Consider the following 23,558-nt stretch of genomic DNA (forward strand, 5'->3'; position numbering starts at 1 on the left):
CTGAAACTGTAAAAGGTTGGTTGGCCTTCGCCTATTGAAGGAAGGCCTATAGTTGACGTCGGTGACCTCGTCGGTGGAGGAAGCCAAAAGTGGAGTAGGTCAAGATTGACCGAACCACTCTAAATCTCAGTTTGCATTTACTTTGAGCATATTATCTTTACTACAAACCTCCTCTAAAGCTTACTGCTTTCTGCGCATATACGATCGGGTTTCAAGCTTTGCACTTTCCAAATCGGTATTTAGACGTAAATCAGTTTTATCGTACGATCATCATATTTTTGTTTGCGTTTACGTTTTGATTTCTATCATAACTGCAAACTACCTTTATATACTTGCTTAAACTGCATCTCGCTTAATCAAGTGATTTATGAATCAGCATTTAGACGTAAATCTATTTTTTTATACGAATATCATATTTCAGTTTACGCCTACTATCTGATTAGAATCGTAACTGCAAACTGCATTTATATCTTTGCTGCATCTCGCTTAAACAAAAGTTAAAGTGATTTACGAATCGACTTTCTTACCATAATCACTTTTAATGAACGAACGCATTTTTTATTTTTCGTAGAAGGCTTTCCGTTGCACTAATTCACCCCGCCCCCCCCCCCCCCCCCCTCTTAGTGCTCTTGATCCTAACATCTTAGAGAAGAATAAGGAGTTATAGAGGAAAAGGAGTCTTGAGTAGGAGTCCTATTAGGAGTTAGGGTTTAGAAGCCCTATAAATAGTCATGTATGGATAAGCAATAGATGAATCTTTTCTACAGCCTTTGAGCAGCAACTTCGAGGGAGGAACCCCTATAGAGTTCCAAGAAGGCCTATCCCTTGGAGAGATCAACCCCAAGTTTAGAATCTGCAAGGGTTCTAACACCTGGTATCAGAGCAACATTTTTGGCATCTCACTACCCTTCCAAAGTCATCTATCAACCCTCCACAACCATCCAAAGCAATTCCCACAATTGCTTAAAAGATCGTCGCCGAATTCCGCCATCATCTCCACCATCACAGATTATCCTTTGATCTCCCCGTGAATTCCAATAGGTTATGGTTTCCTACCTTAATGCTGCTGCAATTTAGTTATCCTTATTCGGAAATCAAAAAAAAAAAAATTGTTCCTATATTGCTGCATAAACTTTTCATCACAAAGTTTTCATCTCTATGATGAAAGATACATTGCAGAATTCCAACAGCATTTGACCATCTGTTTGATCTTGCTACTGTACTTTTTCTATCCAAATTTCTACAAAATTTTTATGACATATTTGACACTTCCTAACAGTAGATTTCCCTTTGGTTTCATCAAAAAATTCTCAATATTAACTACTGATCTTTTTTGTCAAATCTGCTACACTTGAAAATCTATGCTGCAAAAAATTTTAGCCGCATATTGTTGCCTTAATCCATCTATTCGCAATCTTTTTTGAATGAAATTTCTTATACACTTCATAGATTATCTTGGCTTCCATCTAAAATTGATATATTGAGAAATTCATCTCTAAAAATGATTTTTTGTTGCTGCAAATTTTTTTATAAACCGTTGAAAATTTTCGACGAGAATTCTGCAATCGCAACTTGCACTAATTTCCTTGCTGTTATACTGCCGAAATTTTCTTGATTAAATTAGACATCGTTGCTGTCATATAAACTATGATTTTGTATCAATTCCGTCCTTAATTCTATCAAGTGTTTGGTGGAACTTACGACGAGAAACCATTGTTTCTTCGATGACAATTCTACTCTTACAAGACAACACATACTTGCTGCAACTTTCACTTATTTCTATCAAACCTTTGCTACAATCTACCACAGATCCAAAACTTTCATCCACAGCCCTAAAACTCCATTAAACCACACCCTTAAACTGTACCCAAAACAGCCACAAAACAAGCCTAAACCGCAGCCTACATCTACCAATCTACCAACCCATTCGACCATTACCTCTCAACCTATACACGCCTTTAACCCGACAACAAAAGAGAGATCATAATATCACAGATTTGGGGGCATATACTATAGCATATGATGAGGCAATCAATGCTAAATTCGAAGCCTTTGAGGCATGAATGGAGGATACGATTTGGACACTCTTTACTAAACTCAGATTGGGCCGACCACTAAGTCCAAAGAAATCACATCAAGGTGAAAGCTCTGCCCAATCGCACGAAGCCCGAAGAGATCACTTCCAAAAGAGGGGAGGTTCTATGATCGATCCTAACTATCCACGCATAAGGGTGGACTTCCCTAGATGAGAAGAAGGAGACCCGATTGGTTGGATTTCGCGTGCAGAGCGATATTTTTGGTACCACAAAATCGTGGACACATCTATGGTGAAAATTTGTTAGAACCCTTGCAGATTCTAAACTTAGGGTTGATCTATTTAGGGGATCCGCCTCCTTGGAACTCTATAGGGGTTCCTCTCTCCAAGTTGCTACTCAATGGCTGTAGAAAAGATTCATCTATTGCTTATGAAAAGAGAAGGAATACATGGCTATTTATAGGGCTTCTAAACCCTAACTCTTAATAGGACTCCTACTTAAGACTCTTACTTCTAACCAACTCCTAATATGACTCCTAGTCAAGACTCCTATTCCCTTACAACTCCTAATTCTTCTATAAGAAAACACCTCCTAAATGAATCCCCCTCTCAATTAGGACTCTCCTAGCTATAGTCCTAACAGAATGTCCCTCTCAATTAGGACTCTCCAAGCTAGAGTCCTAACAGACCCGCCCTCTTCAAATCAGTCTTGTCCTCGAGGCTGATGATTTATGAATTCTAGGAATTTGATCTTCAAGTCGTCATAGTTCTCCCAAATGGCATCTTCTATTGGTAGGTTCGCCCATTGTATTAGAACTTCATTAGTGGGTCGTCGTCGTCGAGTCACGATCCGTCGATCAATAATGGCACTTCGCTGGGTCTGGAGTTCTCTTTGGGTAGTCATATTTGGTGGGTGGCCTTGGGCTATCTCCAAGCACCTATTTACAACTGTCTCACCGTCGATTTATGGGTGATATGTCATACTCCTTTTCAATTTAATACCCTGCATATAGAATAACTTGGTCCAAAATCTACTCGTGAAGATGCAAGTAGAATTTATCATAAGCACAATGCGTCCCTTATAGTGTAATTCTTTTGAGTCCCAATTGTAATGAGCCACGGAGCTTGGTGCTTCCTCCAATTTTTTTATAAGCTTACTAGTCTCTGAATCTTCCTGCCATTCCATCTTAATATCCTTAAGAAAGTTGCTGGTCGGAAGTGAAATGGCCGAAACTTCAGCTTGCTCGGGTAGCTACGAAAGCGCATATGCAAGAACATTCTCTTTCCCCTTTTTGTAAGTTATTTCATAATCAAATCTAAAAAGTTTTATTACCCATTTTTGCTGCTCAGGGGATGATATCTTTCGCTCCAAAAAGTACTTGAGGCTTTTATGGTCGGTTTTAATTTGAAATCGTCGACCAATCAAGTAGGGTCTCCACCTCGTTGCTGCGCGTACAATGGCAAGCATCTCCTTATCATATGTTGACTTATTTTGATGGGAGGGAGATAATGCCTTGCTAGTGTATGTGAGTGGTTGACCATCTTGCATGAGAATGGCTCCAATTCCGACTCTAGATGCGTCGGCCTCAATAATGAAGGGTCGGTTGAAATCTGGTAGTGTTAGCACCGGCGTCGTCATCATGGCTGTCTTAAGTTTGTCGAAGGCAGCGGAGGCTCTATCCGACCATTGGAAGACATCTTTTTTCAATAAGGAAGTAATTGGTGCATTAATCTCTCCATAGTTTTTCACGAACTTGCAGTAGTAGCTTGTTAAACCCAGAAAGCCATGTAGCAATTTTATGTTCCTCGGGGTCAGCCAGTTTTGCATTGCTCCAATTTTGAAGGGGTCTACTGCCACACCTTCCACTGATATGATATGCCCAAGATATTCCACCTTCTTTTGAAGAAAGCAAAAATTCATAGTGGTTGTTGTGTGTTCAAAAGATGGTTTTCGGTATGTCTTCTTCGCATACTCGTATTTGATGATACCCGGATCGAAGGTCCAGCTTTGTGAAGATTTGTGCTCCTTTAGCAACTCATCTACTACTAGAATAGGGTATTTATCCTTGATGGTTATGCCATTGAGAGCTCGGTAATCAACACATAATCGCCATATTCTATCCTTCTTTCGTATGAGGAGCACCGGTGAAGAATAAGGGCTGCAACATGGCCGAATAACTCCTGTTTTGAGCATCTCATTTACAATCCTTTCTATTTCATCCTTCTAGAGATGTGAATACGGATATGGCTGAGCATTTGCTGGAGATTTGCCTGGAAGAATCGTTATACAAAGATCATGCCGACGGGTAAGAGGTAGGTTGCGCGGTTCGTCAAAAATATCTGAAAATTCAGCAAGCAAAGGAAGTAGATTTGGATCTTCAAATTTTGTTGGCTCTCCCTTAGTTTGCTGCTCAAGTTGTACCAAAAAGCCACTGCATGCTTTATGCAAAACCTTCTCCATTTGTTGTGTGCAAATCGTCGTTACGTCGCCCTTACGTTTCCCATGCAGTATCACCTGTTTCTCCTTACTGTAAAATTTTATAAATAGTTGCATAAAATTCCAAGAAATATCACCTAATTTCATCAACCATTTAATTCTGAGTATGGCCTCATGATTATCAAGAGGGAGGAGGAAGAAATCTGCAATTATCTCTTGGCACCTATGATCACACTTCAAAATTCGTCCTTTGGCGACCGTAACGACAAACCTGCTGCAATTCTCAATAGGTAAGTTCATATGGACAGCAACCTTACTATTTAGGAAGTTATTAGTGCTGCCCATCTCGATGAGAACAGTGATCGGTTGTTGTTTGAGAAGGCCTCCAACTTTCATCGTTTGCGGGTTTGAGTAGCCAACTAGTGTTTGTACCGTAACTTCGGTCGGTTGTGGTTCTTCTTCTACATCTTTTTCTTGATGTTCAAGGCTCTCTTCTGAATGTTCAATGACCTCTTCTTCTATTGGTTCAATCATAAGAAGTCCTCCTTTACTACAGCGATGCTCATGGCTCCACGGCTCTTCACAATGCCAACATAACCCCTTCGCATATCGCTCCCGAAGCTCTTCTCCTGTTAACCTCTTTGGTGCAGGGACTTGGTCGACAGTAGAGGGGGCTGCGGGCTTCAATATTACTAGTTGAGGAGCGACCCTAGTCCTCCGAGCTTCATGGTTCAATTGCTCCTCTTGATGTCGTGCGAAAGAGATGGCTGCCATAAGCGTGTACGGTTGTCGCGCTTTAACTTCTCCTCAGATCTCCGGCTTCAAGCCCTCAATGAAGGTCCTCAATAGCCCTTTTTTAGACCAATCATGATTTTGATTAGATAACCTTTCAAACCTGGTTTGGTACTCCTGAATGGTGGAGGTTTGTCGGATCTTTGCTAGTTGTTCGTCAATATTCTCATAATCGGTTGGTCTGAAGTGGATCAGCAGTCCTTCTTTGAATTGTTTCCATGAAAGGACTCCATAAGTATGTTCAAATAGTTTAAACCATTGTATAACATCCCCTTCAAGATGTATAGCTGCAATTTTCACCATAGGTTCATCTGCGATTTTGTGGTACCGAAAATATCGCTCCGCGCGTGAGATCCAACCAATCGGGTCTCCTTCTTCCCATCTAGGGAAGTCCACTCTCATGCATGGATAGTTGGGGTCGGTCATAGAGCCTCTCCTCCCTTGGAAGTCATCTTTTCGGGCTGGGTGTGATTGGGCAAAGCTCTCTCCTTGATATGTTTTTTTCGGGCTTAGTGGTCGGCACAATCTGAGTTCGGTAAAGAGCGTCCGAGTCTTATCCTCCATTCGCACCTCCAAGGCTTCGAATTTAGCATTGATTGCCTCCTTAGATGCCATATTATATGGCCCCAAATCAATGATGTTAAGATCTCTCTTTTACTGTTGGGTTAAAGGCATGTATAGGTTGAGAGAAGTGATGGTCGAAAGTGTTGGTGGATTGGTGGATGTAGGCTGCGGTTTAGGCTTGTTTTGTGGCTGTTTTGGGTGCAGTTTGAGGGTGTGGTTTAGTAGAGTTTTAGGGCTGTGGATGAAAGTTTTGGATCTGTGGTAGATGGTAGCAAAGGTTTGACAGAAATCCGTGGAAGTTGCAGCAAGTATGTGCTGTCTTGTAAGAGTAGAATTGTCGTCGAAGAAACAACGGTTTCTCGACGTAATTTCCACCAAAAACTTGGGAGAATTGAGGAGGGAATTGATAGAAAAATCACATTTTATATGACAGCAAGGATATCTAATTTAATCAAGAAAATTTCGGCAGTATAATAGCAAGGAAATTGGTGCAAGTTGCAATTGAAGAATTATCGTCGAAAAATTTCAGTGGGTTATGATGAAAATTTGCAGCAACATAAAATCGTTTTTAGAGATGAATTTCTTAATAGATCAATCTTAGATGGAATCCAAGATGATCTATGAAGTGTATAAGAAATTTCATTCAAAAAGATTGCAAATAGATGGGTTAAGGCAACGATATGCAGCTGAAATTTTCTGCAGCATAGATTTTCAAGTGCCGCAGATTGGACATAAAAGATCAGTAGTTTATATTGAGAATTTTTCGATGAAACCAAAGAGAAATATACTGTTAGGAAGTGTCAAAGATGTCATAAAAATTTCGTAGAAATTTGTATAGAAAAAGTACAGTAGCAAGATTAAACAGATGGTGCTATGCGGCTTGAATTCTGCAATTCAAGTGCAGCAGATTGGACATAAAAGATCAGTTGTTTATATTGAGAATTTTTTGATGAAACCAAAGGGAAATCTACTGTTAAGAAGTGTCAAAGATGTCATAAAAATTTTGTAGAAATTTGGACAGAAAAAGCACAGTAGCAAGATCAAACAGATGGTGCTATGCGGCTGGAATTCTGCAATGTATCTTTCGTCGTAGAGATGAAAACTTTGTGACGAAAAGTTTATGCAGCAATATAGGAATGATTTTTTTATTTTTTTTTGGATTTTCGAATAAGGATAACTAAATTGCAGCAGCAGTAAGGTAGCAAACCAGAATCTGTTGCAATTCACGTGGAGATCAAAGGATGATCCATGGTGGTGGAGATGATGACGGAATTCGGTGACGATCTTTTAAGCAATTGTGGGAATTGCTTTGGATGGTTGTAGAGGGTTGATAGATGGCTATGGAAGGGCAGCGAGACGCCAAGAATGCTGCTCTGATACCAGGTGTTAGAACCCTTGCAGATTCTAAACTTGGGGTTGATCTATTTAGGGGATCGGCCTCCTTGGAACTCTATAGGGGTTCCTCCCTCCAAGTTGCTGCTCAAAGGCTGCAGAAAAGATTCATCTATTGCTTATGAAAAGAGAAGGAATACATGGTTATTTATAGGGCTTCTAAACCCTAACTCCTAATAGGACTCCTTCTTAAGACTCTTACTTCTAACCAACTCCTAATATGACTCCTAGTCAAGACTCCTATTCCCTTACAACTCCTAATTCTTCTCTAAGAAAACACCTCCTACATGAATGCCCCTCTCAATTAGGACTCTCCTAGCTATAGTCCTAACAGAATGTCCCTCTCAATTAGGACTCTCCAAGCTAGAGTCCTAACAAAATTACAGCTATACATCTTGACGGGGATGTCATACAGTTGTTTGACTGGTTTGAACCCACATATGACGTCCTTTCATGGGGACAATTCAAAGAAGGATTGCTGATCCGCTACAAACCAACCGATTACGAGAATATTGATGGACAATTAGCAAAGATCCGACAAACCTCCACCATTCAGGAGTACCAAACCAGGTTTGAAAGGTTATCTAATCAATCTCATGATTGGTCTCAAAAACAGCTTTTGATGACCTTCATTGAGGGCTTAAAGTCAGAGATCCGGGGAGAAGTTAAAGTGCGACAACCGTACACGCTTATGGCAGCCATCTCTTTCACACAACATCAAGAGGAGTGATTAAATCATGAAGCTTGGAGGACTAGAGTTGCTCCTCAACCAGAAATACTGAAGCCCTCAGCCCCCCCTACTGTCGATCGAGTCCCTGCACCAAAGAAGTTGACAAGAGAAGAGCTTCGGGGGCAATCTGCGAAGCGGTTATGTTGGCATTGCGATGAGCCATGGAGTTACAAGCATTGTTGTAGAAAAGGGAGACTTCTTTTAATTGAACCAGTAGAATAAGAGGTCATTGATCATTCAAAAGAGAGCCTTAAACATAACGAAGAAGATGTAGAAGAAGAGTCACAACCGACCGACGTTACAGTACACACATTAGCTGGCTACTCAAACCCGCAAACGATGAAATGGAGATTTCTTATGATTGAACCAATAGAAGAAGACGTCATTAAACATTCAAAAGATAACCTTGAACATAAAGAAGATGTGGAAGAAGAGCCACAATCGACTGACGTTACAGTACATACACTACTCGGCTACTCAAACCCGCAAACGATGATAGTTGGAGGCCTTCTCAAACAACAACCGATCACTGTTCTCTTCGACACGGGCAGTACTACTAACTTCCTAAATAGTAAGCTTGCTATTCGGATAGTATTACCTATCGAGAATCACTGTAGATGTGATGTTAAGGTCACCGACGGACTGATTTTGAATTGTGATCGTAGGCGCCCACAAGAGAAACTATTGTTATAGGACCAAGAGATAATTGCAGATTTCTTCTTTCTCCCTCTGAACAATCATGAGGCCATGCTCAGAATTAAATGGTTGACGACATTAGGTGATATTTCCCAGAATTTTATGAAACTAATTATGAAATTTTACAGTAAAGAGAAACAAGTGACATTGCATGGGAAACGTGGGGGCGACATAACAATGATTTGCACACAACAAATGGAGAAGGTTTTGCATAAAGCATGCAGCGGCTTTTTGGTACAACTTGAGCAGCAAACTAAGGGAGAGCCAACAAAATTTGTAGATCCAAATCTACTTCCTTTGCTTGCTGAATTTTCAAATATATTTGACGAACCACGCAACCTACCTCTTACCCATCGGCATGATCATTGTATAACGATCCTTCCAGGCAAATCTTCAGCAAATGCTCAGCCATATTAGTATCTACATCTCTAGAAGGATGAAATAGAAAGGATTATAAAAGAGATGCTTGAAACAGGAGTTATTCGGCCAAGTTGCAACCTCTACTCTTCACCGGTGCTACTTGTACGCTAGAAGGACGGAACAAGGCAAATATGTGTTGATTACCGAGCTCTTAATGGCATAACTATCAAGGACAAATACCTTATTCCAATAGTAGATGAATTGCTAGATGAAAGGGACCACAAAACTTTACAAAGCTAGACCTTTGATCCGGGTATCATCAAATACGAGCCTGCAAAGAAGACATACCGAAAACCACCTTTTGAACACACAACAACCACTATGAATTTTTGCTTTCTTCAATAGAAGGTGGAATATCTTGGGCATATCATATCAGAGGAAGGTGTGGCAGTGGACCCTTTCAAAATTGGAGCAATGCAAAATTGACCGACCCCGAGAAATATAAAATTGCTACATGGCTTTCTTGGTTTAACAGGCTACTACCGCAAGTTCATGAAAAACTATAGAAAGATCAATGCACCACTTACTTCCTTACTGGAAAAAGATGTCTTCCAATGGTTGGACAGAGCCTCCGCTTCCTTCGATAAACTTAAGGCAGCCATAACGACGACGGCGGTGCTAACACTACCATATTTCAACCGACCCTTCAATATTGAGGCCGATGCATCTGGAGTCGGAATTAGAGCCATTCTCATGCAAGATGGTCGACCACTCGCATACACCAGTAAGACATTATCTCCCTCCTATCAAAATAAGTCAATATATGATAAGGAGATGCTCACCATTGTACGCGCAGCAACGAGGTGGAGACCCTACTTGATTGGTCGACGATTTTAAATTAAAACCGACCATAAAAGCCTCAAGTACTTTTTTGAACAAAAGATATCATCCCCTGAGTAGCAAAAAAGGGTAACAAAACTTCTTGGATTTGATTATGAATTAACTTATAATAATGGGAAAGAGAATATTCTTGTAGATGTGCTTTCGCAGCAACCCGAGCAAGCTGAAGTTTCGGCCATTTCACTTCCGACCAGCGACTTCCTTGAGGATATTAAGATAGAATGGCAGGAAGATTCAGAGACTAGTAAGATTATAAAAAATTTGCAAGAAGCACCAAGCTCTGTGGCTCATTATAATTGGGACTCAAAAAAATTACACTATAAGGGACGCATTATGCTTATAATAAATTCTACTTGCATCTTCACGAGCAGATTTTGGACAAAGTTATTCTATATGCAGGGTACTAAATTGAAAAGGAGTATGGCATATCACCGACAAATCGACGGTGAGACAGAAGTTGTAAATAGGTGCTTGGAGACAGCCCAAAGCCACCCGCCAAATATGACTATCCAAGGAGAACTCTAGACCCAACCAAGTACCATTATTGATCGACGGATCGTGACTCGACAACGATGACCCACTACTAAAGTGCTAGTACAGTGGGTGAACCTACTGTTGGGAAATCATGGGGGGGCGACATCATATGCGCAGCGGAAGAACAAGAAAACAAAAATCTCCGATTCCCAAAAAGATGTTCGTCGTCATGCGAAGATTGGTGCGCAAAAATCCGCAAAACACAAAACTGCGTATAGAGATTGTGTTACCTAGGGAGATCGTATATCCCTGTTTCCTTGAAGATCCTTAGGAGAGGGTGAAGGAGGTCAGGTATCCTCCTCTCTAGCGGTGATCCACACAGCAGGGTTGCGACGACGCTCCTCAAAACTCCAGGCCTACTCTGAGGTGGAGAGGGAGAGGAGAATAGGAAAGGCAAGCAAAGACTCTAGCCTATGAGGCTGTGAATCCCTCCTATTTATAGAGATCCCGTGTCAAACCCTAATGGGTCCTTCCCTAGTGGGTATTGGATATGCATCCAATAAGATAAGGGCTCCGTCGGATATCTCATATCCGAACCTCTACTCATCACAATGCCTACCATATGTGTGTGACCCTCTACGCCCAATATCGAGCTGGCCGTGAGTCATACCTGTCAGAACTCCTTCTAACTCAGTGAATTATTATCTCTGTAATAATTCACTCGACTCATCGACTACGGACGTACTAGGCCACTACGCCGTAGTCCCCAGACGATACAGGGGAATCCAATCCATTGGACCTGTTTGTCCTCAGTTACCATGTACCTATAGTCCCTCATCCATCTAATATCCCAGAGACCGTATATCGAGCATGGTGTTGTCAGACCCATACGGTTTCTACTCAAGTCTCGCTCTAATCGGATTCTCTCGAAGAACTCTTTCTCTCTCAACCCGAATGACCCTGTCCAGGGATTTGTCTGAGCAAGAACACATGGGATATTCCTCTCATGACGCCGAGAGTGGATGATCCTCTGTCGACACTCAATAGCCCTCGTAAGGTCGACTACCACTCCCAATGACCAGTTGTACTAGATCTGGGAGAGCCAAACCTATAAGTATGGTATCAAAGAGTGGAGCACTCATACAGGACATCCTTGGTGTCTCAAGTCTAAGGACCAGATACACCACTAGGACTATGGAATCGCTGTCTGACAATAAGGCATCATCAACCACCCAGCATTCCGTAAGCAGATCAATCAGTGAACTCATTCTCCAATGAGCACCTGTACTGTATCCCTAGTGTCCCTACACGAGTAGCTATGAGACCAGCTGCATCCATCATATGGACGGGTATACAGCACACCAGTCTATCCGGTTATCACGATGTCCCTCTCGAGTAACCTATGATCGGGATTATTTAGGATATGTGTTTAAAGGTGAATCGATCTCATTATCGTGATCTCATCACGATCCGATTCCCATTGCCCAAATCCAAGGACATCACAATATATATATGCATTTATGCAATAGTTATAAAGTGATATACGCCAAAATATAATAAGCAAAAAGATTCTGTATCAAGTCACACGTGCCATCACTCACGTGATTGGCTTACTGGGCACCTATGACTAGCAATCTCCCACTTGACCAAAAGCCGATCACCTATGTGTCTGATCCCCATCAGACTCCTGTGACGCTCAAAGACAATCTGAGACAACGGCTTTGTCAGTGGATCTACAATGTTATCTTCGGATGGAACTCTTTCCACTCCTACATCTCCTCGGGTTACGATCTCTCTAATAAGCTGGAACCTCCTCATAACACTTCTGATGAGACCCGGGTTCCCTTATTTGAGTAATCGCCCCATAGTTGTCACAATATAAGGAAGTCAACTTCTCGCTATTCAGAACGACTCCCAAATCTGTGATGAACATCTTCACCCAAACTCCCTCCTTTGCTGCATCTGATGCAGCAATGTACTCTGCCTCTGTGGTCGAGTCAGCAGTGGTATCTTGCTCGGAACTCTTCCAGCACACTGCTCCTCCATTCAAGGTGTACACATACCCTAAATTCGACTTGCTATCATCGACATCAGACTGAAAACTTGTGTTAGTGTAGCCTTCAATCTTAAGGCTATTACATCCATATACTAGTAAAAGATCCTTAGTCCTTCTCAAGTACTTAAGGATACACTTTACTGCTTTCCAGTGCTCCAAGCCTGGATCCGCCTGATACCTGCTCGTGACACTCAGAGCATGCGCTATATCAGGCCAAGTACATAGCATGACATACATGATAGACCCTATTGCTGAGGCATAAGGTATCATATCCATGTTCGCCCTTTCTTCTGGAGTCTTTGGGGACATACTCGTAGAAAGCGATATCCCATATCTCATCGGTAGGAGACCTCTCTTGGAATTTTCCATGCCAAACCTTTTGACAATGGTTTCTATGTACCTAGACTGGAACAAGCCAAGCATCCTCTTGGATCTATCTCTATAGATTTTAATCCCCAAGATATAAGATGCTTCCTCTAAGTCCTTCATGGAGAAGTATCTAGGTAACCAAGCCTTTATTATGGATAGCATTCCTATGTCATTCCCAACGATGAGGATGTCATCCACATATAACACCAAAAAGGTGATAGCGCTCCCACTTACCTTTCTGTATACACAAGGCTCATCTTCATTCTTAACGAAGTCATAAGATCTGATTGCCTCATCAAATCTTATGTTCCAACTTCGGGAAGCTTGCTTTAGTCCATAAATGGATCTAAGCAACCTACACACCTTATCTGGGCAGTTCTTGGACACGAATCCCTCAGGTTGCATCATATACACCTCCTCCTCGAGGTTCCCGTTGAGGAATGCGGTTTTCACATCCATCTGTCAGATCTCATAATCATAGTGTGCTGCAATAGCCAATAGAATTCTGATAGATTTTAGCATTGCTACGGGTTAGAAAGTTTCATCGTAGTCAACACCTTGCCTTTGACGATACCCCTTAGCCACTGGCCTTGCTTTATAGGTCTCTACCTTTCCATCTACTCCGATCTTTTTCTTAAAGATCCACTTGCAACCGATGGGTAAAATACCTTCGGGCGCATCAACTAGGTTCCAAACCTTATTGGAGTACATAGAATCCATCTCAGAATTCATGGCTTCTTTCCACTTCCCGGAGTCTATACTCATAATAGCCTCCTCGTAGGTCTGAGGATCAATATCCTCTATATCCTCTGCTCTAATATGTCCCACATATCTCTCAGGAGGATGGGATACTCTATCAGACCAGCGTAAAGTTGATACTTGTGTATTAGGTACCTGAACAGACTCGGGCTGTAGAGTGGTGCTTGAGCTTGGTTCTAAAACCTCGCTCAATTCTATCATTCTCCCACTGTCTCCGTCAAAAATGTGTTCCTTCTCAAGGAACACTTCTCTCTTAGCTACAAAGACCTTTTGGTCCTCGAGATGATAGAAATAATACCCACAAGTTTCCTTGGGGTATCCCATAAATTTGCATCGCTTTGTCCTTGATTCTAACTTATCGGGGTTGTGTCTTCTAACATGGGCAAGGCAGACCCAAATCTTAACAACCTTAAGATCAGGCTTCTACCCTTTCCATATCTCATATGGTGTAGACACAACCGACTTAGTTGGAACTCTGTTCAGAAGGTAAGCTGCGGTTTCTAGGGCATATCCCCAGAATGAGATGGGTAGGTCAGCGAAACTCATCATGGACCGTACCATATCTAATAATGTACGATTTCTCCTTTCAGAGACACCATTGAGCTGATGTGTATAAGGAGGTGTCCATTGGGATAATATCCCATGGTCCTTGAGGAACTGAGTAAACTCTATACTTAAGTATTCACCTCCTTGATCTGATCGAAGAGTTTTGATACTCTTTCCAGTCTGGTTCTCCACCTCATTCTTATACTCTCTGAATTTCTCAAAGGCCTCGGACTTGTACTTCATTAAGTACACATATCCATACCTTGAAAAATCATCAGTAAATGTAATGAAGTAGGAGTAACCTCCAATGGCATGAGTTGACATTGGTCCATATACATCACTATGTATGAGTTCCAACAACTCATTGGCTCTCTCTCCAGTTCTACTAAATGGAGATTTGGTCAGTTTTCCACGAATACAAGGCTCACAAGTTGCATATGACACATAGTCGAATGGATTTAGATATCCATCATTTAGCAACTTTTGAATTCTTCTTTCATGGATGTGACCTAGCCTACAATGCCACAGGTATGCACTGTTCAACTCATCTCGTTTCCTTTTGGACACATTTACATTCATGATATGTGGAGTGGTGTCTAACATAAATAAACCATTATGCAATGTTCCTTTCGTGATGATCTTATCATCTAATAATATCGAACAACCATTGTTCTCAAAAACAAATTTATATCCACTAATTGTTAAACATGAAATGGAGATAATGTTTTTGATAATAGAAGGAACAAAATAACATGCATCTAATGAAATAAAAGCTCCACTAGGCAGATGTAGGGCGACCTCGCCAACAGCTAATACAGCAACTTTTGCTCCATTACCCATCTTGAGGTCCATCTCGCCTCTCTCTAGTCTCCTAGGCCTCGCCAGAACCTGCAACGAATTGCATATATGATAAGCACTACCGGTATCCAATACGCATGTGTTATCATAAGGGTCTAACAAATGGAGACTAATCATGAATGTACCTGAAGCTTCATCAAGTTTTGTTTCGCCCTTTCTGCAAGGTACTCTTTGCAGTTTCTCTTCCAATGCCCATATTTACCACAATGGAAGCACTGGCCTTTGTCCTTTGCTGGGTCTTTCTTAGCAACCTTTGCTTTACCTTGTTTGCCCTTGCCCTTTCCCTTCTTAAGGGACCTTTCTGCTTTCCTATTCTTTATGGTCTCACCAGTGTAGAGAACTGGCTTCTCTTTCTTAATAGTACTCTCTGCCTCCCTCAACATATTGAGGAGCTCTGGGAGAGTCACCTCAAGCTTGTTCATATTAAAATTCATTATGAACTGTGAAAAGGAATCTGGTAGGGACTGAAGCACAATGTCCACACACAAGTTTTCCTCTAGGACCATTCCTAAACCTGTGAGTTTCTCTATCCACTTAATCATCTTTAGGACATGGTTCTGAACCGGTGTCCCCTCAGTCATCCTAGCGCGGAAAAGGCTCTTGGATATCTCATATCGTTGAGTCCTTCCCTGTTCCTCAAACAATTTGTGGAAACGTAGGAGAATGGATCTGGCATCTATCTTTTCATGTTGTCTCTGTAACTCTGGAGTCATAGAGCCCAACATATAGCACTGAGCAAGAGTGGAGTCATCAATGTACTTCACGTAGCGAGCGATCTCATCCTCGCTTGCCCCTTCTTCGGGCGTAGGCATCACTGTATCAAGGACGTACATGATTTTCTCCGCTGTGAGAACAATTCTAAAGTTACATTGCCAATCCGTATAATTTGGACCAATGAGGCGGTTGACATCAAGTATGCCACGTAAGGGATTTGAAAGCGACATTTTCTGAAAATAAAGATGTAGCATAAATGAATAATATGCATATTTTGCAAGAAATAAACTATCAAGACATGGACTTCTATCTTAATATGCTCCCACTATTTTACTAACGAGTCACGCGACACCCTCAGCACGTGAAACGGAAGTCTCCGGCAGACTTATAGTGGGGATCAGGATCCAATCAGCGTCTTAGTGTAACCTCGAGGGACTCGACCAATCACACTAAACCTAAAAGGTAGGCAACTCTTGCCGATCACAACTCCTTGTGATTCCCGTCCTGTTCGGCCTCCGAATCACCATGGCCTCGAGGGACTCGACCAACCATGATGCTCGGTTAAGTCAACACCTTCGTTACAAGATGAGTCTGATTTGATGATATACCCTCGAGGGACTCGATCAAGCATACCATGCCCTCAGGTCACCGGTGACATCTCTATGTCGTAAGCAAGATAGCGAATCGCGATATAGGTGAGTCTCGAGGGACTCGACCAACTCAACCTACACCGGGAATCGGTTCCTACTCATAACGATGGAAGGGCACGTGGGTCAATCTAATTGTCTCACGTTTACCGACTTAATATTATCGAGAGATGTTTCTATAATTTGGTCTCCTAATATGACATGTCACACATATACATATTTAATATATATCTACATTGCATCCAAATATATATACAAATCTAGTATGTGTCTAAGCAATCACATCAGATGATCATGGACCACAACCTAATATGATTAGGCCCGAGCCGGTAGGCCTAATCACTCACATCAAGATCTATGTGTGCAACGGTGCATCTCCATGCCCTATGATCGTTCATCTCGTCCTCGTCGGTTCCGTCGACATCTTGATGCATCTCCGTGCATCACAATCGTCCGTCTCGTGGGTCCCGCTGTCGCATCCACGCTCCCGCTGCGCCTCCTCATGTGATTACAACTTAATCATAGGCACGCGGCCCGACAATAAACGAGAAATATAATGGAGGTTCGCAGACCTCAATAATAATAACCACAAGTACACACATCACACGGTCCATGATCATCCGTCGACACATCATACATCACATGTATAAGTAATCATCATCATGTAGGACTACTAGATAATAATAAAAATAATAATCAACTAAACCTTTTAATTAATTAATATTTTTCTGAAATCAGGGACATGTAGGGAATTTCTCAATTCCTAAGGCTATTTTCATAATTTGGACAAAAGATAGAAACTGGAATTTCTCAAATTCCGAGGGGCAAAACTATCTTTTGCCTAGAAACCCTAATACCCTTTTCCCTTTTCGCTGCTGCCGTCGCCGCCACACTGCTGGCGGCGGCCTGTGCGGCGGGGCGAGGGCACTGCCCTCGCCTGCAGGCGGCACGCCCGCTGGCGACGATGCCGCTGCGGGTGGGTGCCCCCTTCGGGCGCCGCTGCCTCTGCAGACGGTGCTGTACCGCCGGGCGGCTTCCCCTATGGTGGGGTTTCGCCCGCGGGAGCAGCGGCTGCAAGCGCCGCTACCCTGCGGCGCCTCTGCCCGTGGGCTGCCAGCCCCGCCAACAGCAAGCCTACTTCAAGCAGACCACCGGCCGGTTGCTGCAGGCATGTAGATCGAGGGCAGCAACTGTTAGAAGACAGTACAAGTGGGTGGCTGCAGGCATGTAGATCGAGGGCAGCAACTGTTGCTGCCCTTCCTCGCTTTTGCGTCAACGATTTTGACGTCAATATTCTTCCTAAACACAACACACGCAGTTCAAAACCAATCATTCGCACGAACAACCTGGCTCTGATACCACTTTTAGGAAATCATGGGGGGGCGACATCATATGCGTAGCGGAAGAACAAGAAAACAAAAATCCCCGATTCCCAAAAAGATGTACAACGTCGTGCGAAGATTGGTGCGCAAAAAATCCGCAAAACACAAAACTGCGTATAGAGATTGTGTTACCTAGGGAGATCGTATATCCCTGTTTCCTTGCAGATCCTTAGGAGAGGGTGAAGGAGGTCAAGTGTCCTCCTCTCTACCAGTGATCCACACAGTAGGGTTGCGACGACGCTCCTCAAAACTCCAGGCCTACTCTGAGGTGGAGAGGGAGAGGAGAATAGGAAAGGCAAGCAAAGACTCTAGCCTATGAGGCTGTGAATCCCTCCTATTTATAGAGATCCCATGTCAAACCTTAATGGGTCCTTCCCTAGTGGGTATTGGATCTGCATCCAATAAGACAAGGGCTCCGTCGGATATCTCATATCCGAACCTCTACTCATCGCAATGCCTACCATATGTGTGTGACCCTCTACGCCCAATATCGAGCTGGCCTTGAGTCATACCTGTCAGAACTTCTTCTGACTCAGTGAATTATTATCTCTGTAATAATTCACTCGACTCATCGACTACGGACGTACTAGGCCACTATGCCGTAGTCCCCATACGATACAGGGGAATCCAATCCATTGGACCTGTCTGTCCTCAGTTACCATGTACCTATAGTCCCTCATCCATCTAATATCCTAGAGACCGTATATCGAGCATGGTGCTGTCAGACCCATACGGTTTCTACTCAAGTCTCGCTCTAATCGGATTCTCCCGGAGAACTCTTTTTCTCTCAACCCGAATGACCCTGGCCAGGGATTTGTCTGAGCAAGAACATATGGGATATTCCTCTCATGATGCCGAGAGTGGATGATCCTCTGTCGACACTCAATAGCCCTCGTAAGGTCGACTACCACTCCCAATGACCAGCTGTACTAGATTTGGGACAGCCAAACCTATAAGTCTGGTATCAAAGAGAGGAGCACTCATACAGGACATCCTTGGTGTCTCAAGTCTGAGGACCAGATACACCACTAGGACTATGAAATCGCTGTCTGACAATAAGGCATCATCAACCATCCAGCATTCTGTAAGCGGATCAATCAGTGAACTCATTCTCCAATGAGCACCTGTACTGTATCCCTAGTGTCCCTACACGAGCAGCTATGAGATCAGCTGCATCCATCATATGGACGGGTATACAACACACCAGTCTATCCGGTTATCACGATGTCCCTCTCGAGTTACCTATGACCGGGATTATTTAGGATATGTGTTTAAAGGTGAATCGATCTCATTATCATGATCTCATCACGATCCGATTCCCATTGCACAAATCCAAGGACATCACAATATATATTTGCATTTATGCAATAGTTATAAAGTGATATACGCCAAAATATAATAAGCAAAAAGATTCTGTATCGATTCACACGTGCCGTCACTCGTGATTGGCTTGCTGGGCACCTATGACTAGCACCTACCAACAAAAGATGCCACTTGGGAGAACTATGACAACTTGAATATCAAATTCCCAAAATTCATGAATCGTCAGCCGCGAGGATAAGGCTGAGGGTGGGTCTGTTATGACTCTAACTAGGAGAGTCCTAATTGAGAGGGACATTCATGTAAAACCTACCTAAGCCGACCCCTATTAAAGAGGTGAAGAGGCCGGCTAGGTTTAGGAGATTATTTCTTAGAGAAGAATATGGAGTTGTAAAGGAATAGGAGTCTTGAATAGGAGTCCCATTAGGAGTTAGGGTTTAGAAGCCCTATAAATAGTCATGTATTCCTCCTCTTTTGATAAGCAATAGATGAATATTTTCTGTAGCCTTTGAGTAGCAACTTGGAGGGAGGAACCCCTATAGAGTTCCAAAGAGGCCGATCCCCTAAAGAGATCAACCCCAAGTTTAGAATCTACAAGGGTTCTAATAGAGTTTTACCGAAATCATAATCTCTCATGAAATCTTTTATATGAATCATGATTTTTCATGATCTCCTAAGAATTCTTTAAGTTATTTATTTAAGAGGAGATTTGTTAAAATGAATCATGGTTTCTCTTGATTTTTCGGAATTATAATTTTTATGATTCATAAAGAATTAAGAGATATTATACATGAATCAAGATCGTTTATGTGTTCTCTCATGACATCTCTTAAGGTTTAGGACTTCAATTTTATTATGTAAAATTCTTTGAATTTATGAAGTATATCTCATCACCAAGTTCTTTTTGATATTCTTCATGTGATGATATGAATGCATGAAACACTCATGATATTATTTTGACGCATGTAATGATGAAATATTCATGATAAAAAATTATTTTGATATTCACGACTTGATTTTTCATCTTTGTTACCTTACCTTTGTCATAATTTGAAAATTGATGTAAAGGGTTTTCCCTTCTTTTTGACAATGAGAAAGGGGGAGCAAAACTTGCTAGAAAGCAAATTTGCTAGCTTGCACAATTTGAAAAGAGGCAAACTTGCTAGCCTGCTAATCTAAAAAAGGAAGCAAAAAGTGCTATCTTACAAATCTCTAGAGAAGAAATGTTTGCCAAGTTACACATTTCAAAAAGAGGCAAAATAGTCCATCTTGCACATCTCAAAAGATGTAAAATTTGATAGCTTGCATACTATAAATTTGCATACCAAAAGTGCTATCTTGCCTATCTCAAGATGCAAAACATGCTAACCTGCACTTTGTAACGGAAGCAAAATTGCTAGCTCAAACATTGCAAAGGAAGCAAAAAATTGTTAGCTTGCAACTTGCATATATCAAGAAGCAAGTGTTTCTTTCTTGAACATCTCAAAACTGCTAGCTCGCATATTCTAAAATTTGCTAGCTTGTATATTGTAGAAATTATTATCTTACTACCTTGCATATCTATGATGATAGCAAAATTGTATGATGGCAGAACATGAAGATTTATTATGCAATGATTTGAATCTATTATGTCAAACACCTAGAGAGTGGAACTTCTCCTTTTTGTTGATGACAAAGGGGGAGAAGTATGTTGATGTCATGCATGATTTGATCATGACATGTTGCTTGGATTTTTTAATCTAAGGGTTTCTATCAATATGGCATATTGATAGAGGGAGTTTGTTTAAACTCCGGGTGTTAAGGTTAACTCCGTTGTCGATTGGTTGCATCATAAAAAATTGGGAGATTGTTGAATCTCGTATTTTGATGATGAAACAAATTAATATGTGTTTATATTTTAATCTATGTTTTGAGTGACATAGGATGCTTTGATTAGGATAAGACAATTAAAGAAGAAAAAATTATGTTAGGTCGGAGGAACATGTCAGAAGATTGGACGTCGGCTCGGTGGATCTATCGACGTATCGACAAAAGGCATCAGGCCATGGATTCGGGCATCGGGCCAAGAAGAACAGATATTGGGCCAAGGATATCAGAGTTGCAGAATCAACTAGCTAATTGGGCAATAGGCTGCAAGAGAGAACGATGCGCCGAAGAATCGGACGAAGCATCGAGGGACCAATGACAAACCAGACAACTTGATTAATGCTTAGTATTAAATGTCTAGATCGAAGTGTGTTTTTACATAGGATTAACTATGATAGCAAGGAATGTAGCAAAATGAAGTCCCAGAGTCAAGGATGCGATTTCGTTGGGAGTTCGATAGTTCGTTGGAAGTCCAAATGTTCGTCCAAAGTTCTGGCGGAACTAGTCGAGAAGTCTCGGAGCTCGCTAAAGAAGCTTGTTAAAACTCACCAAGAAGATCGTCGTGAAGTCCAAGCACTTGTTGGGAGTCCGCTGGAATATTGCCGAGAGATCGTCGGAGGTTCGCTGGAAGCTCACTGGAAGAATAGACATCGCGACTTATTTAGCTTAGCAAATGTCCTAGGATTTTGTAGTTAGCACGTAATTGGGCTTCGAATTGGGCCAACCAAATTAGGGGCCAGTTAGGCCTATGTAAGAATTGTGTTGGGCCCAACAAGATGTCACGGACTTAGTTGGTTTTGCCTAAGTCATGCGGCACCCTTGCGTGTCTGTCCGCAAAGGTCAACCTCCCCGAAGCTTCCCATGTCCCTTAGGACCCACAAAAGATAGAACGGGTTAGAGAAAATACCTTATTCGAGATCCACAAGCAAATATTTCCGAAAATACTTCATAGATAATGCAAATTACAAACAGACTTTACAAGCTCTGAATAGTTGCACAACAAAAGGTAAAATGGTCTACTATAGACCGAGAATCTCTCACAAGTGTCCACATGACATAACCTTTATTTACAAGCCTAAAACGGCTACCAAACCCAACTAAAATGGGACTATTAAGCCTTCGGTTGTCCTTCTACATGCTAGGCAAAATATGAACATACCAAAAGACATGAACATGCATAAGCATTACATCAAACATCCTATTTAGAAGTTTGTCCATGACATTCTCCTTCACTTATTCCTTCGACGTCCTCGTCGAAGCCTTTGTCGACATTGTAACTCCTCACCATTGTTGAGTCTTCAATCTTCTACTCTAGCTGCAATTCGCCTCCTGGCACCCAACTGTTGTTATTTTTGAGTAGTCGAACTTTTGATCTGCCATGCTGCTTTAACTCACCAATGACTCTGACTCTCTGACTCTGGTGTGGGGTTGGTTGATTTGTGTTGATCCATGTTGATTTTTGTGGATCCTTTAGATGAAGGAAAAGACTATCCTTACTATATGCTAGTCTCTCAAATGCCTCATGCTGCTTGAACTAGGTGGATGCTTGTGGGAGCTTTAACGAGCATCGCCTCGCAAACTTTCAAAGTTTTTGGTCCTTCCTCCATAAAATTTGCTCATCGACTCTTCTTTCACTTAGTTGTCACTTCCAAGTAGATTCGCATCACTTTCGTTTTCGATTGACATTCTATTAGAAAATGAGGCGGATACTCTACTCTCAGTAGCACTGATCACGAATGGTGAGGATTTAACAACTATTGTCTTCTAATATCTTCGAAGGGTCTTTGAACCTGTACAGAGCTCCTTTGCTGGATAGATAAGAGAATTTGGGTACTCGGTTTCACCCATTCTCTTAAGCGTTGAGAAGGCAAATGTTACTTGACTTCGCCTGCTTGCTTGAGGTAGTACTACATGCATCAAGCTAGTTACTAGCCTTCGCTTGCTCTTTGCTCACACTTCTGAAGCACTTGAAGTGTTTGCACTCCTTGCGTTGAGTTAGTTATTGTGATTCACCTTCTCAATGCCATTGAACTTCTGGAATGCAAGAAGTTTTCACCCCAACTTGGAGTAATTCTTAATAGATTTGGTCGCCTCTGGGATTATACTATCTTCTCCATCAACCCTGTTGCCTACTCTCAAAATAAATCACGTTTGCAAGTAATCCGGGCAAGTCATCCTGGGATACATTAGACATGGAGATAAATCATGTCCAATACTCTCAAAATAAAAGATGGGCTGATATAATATTCAAAAAGTGATCATTTGTTATATAACAATCCATATTGGTATGATAAAAAGATAGTCAATCCATACCAAGTATAATATCAAAACTCAAAATCTCTAGGAGAACTAAATTAACAAAAAGTTCAAGTTCTAAAAAAAAAATGAGACAAGAGGACCATATTCAAGTTCGTTATCAAAGAATCTCCAATGATCGTATTTACATATAGCACATAATATAGTGGTCTAGGTTGAATACCCAAGTGATAAGCAAAATATTAAAATCAAATCATAGATGAGACCCATGGTCAAACAAATATTTGCATTCATTAATAAACATGAATAATAACTTCGAACACTAATATAGAAGTTTTCGAATCATATTCAGTGATAGCATACACTCTAACATGGACTGATGATTTAGGAGGTAGTGACTCTTTT

Source organism: Musa acuminata, chromosome BXJ2-10, assembly GCF_036884655.1.
Source record: "Musa acuminata AAA Group cultivar baxijiao chromosome BXJ2-10, Cavendish_Baxijiao_AAA, whole genome shotgun sequence".
In the NCBI taxonomy this organism is placed as follows: domain Eukaryota; kingdom Viridiplantae; phylum Streptophyta; class Magnoliopsida; order Zingiberales; family Musaceae; genus Musa; species Musa acuminata.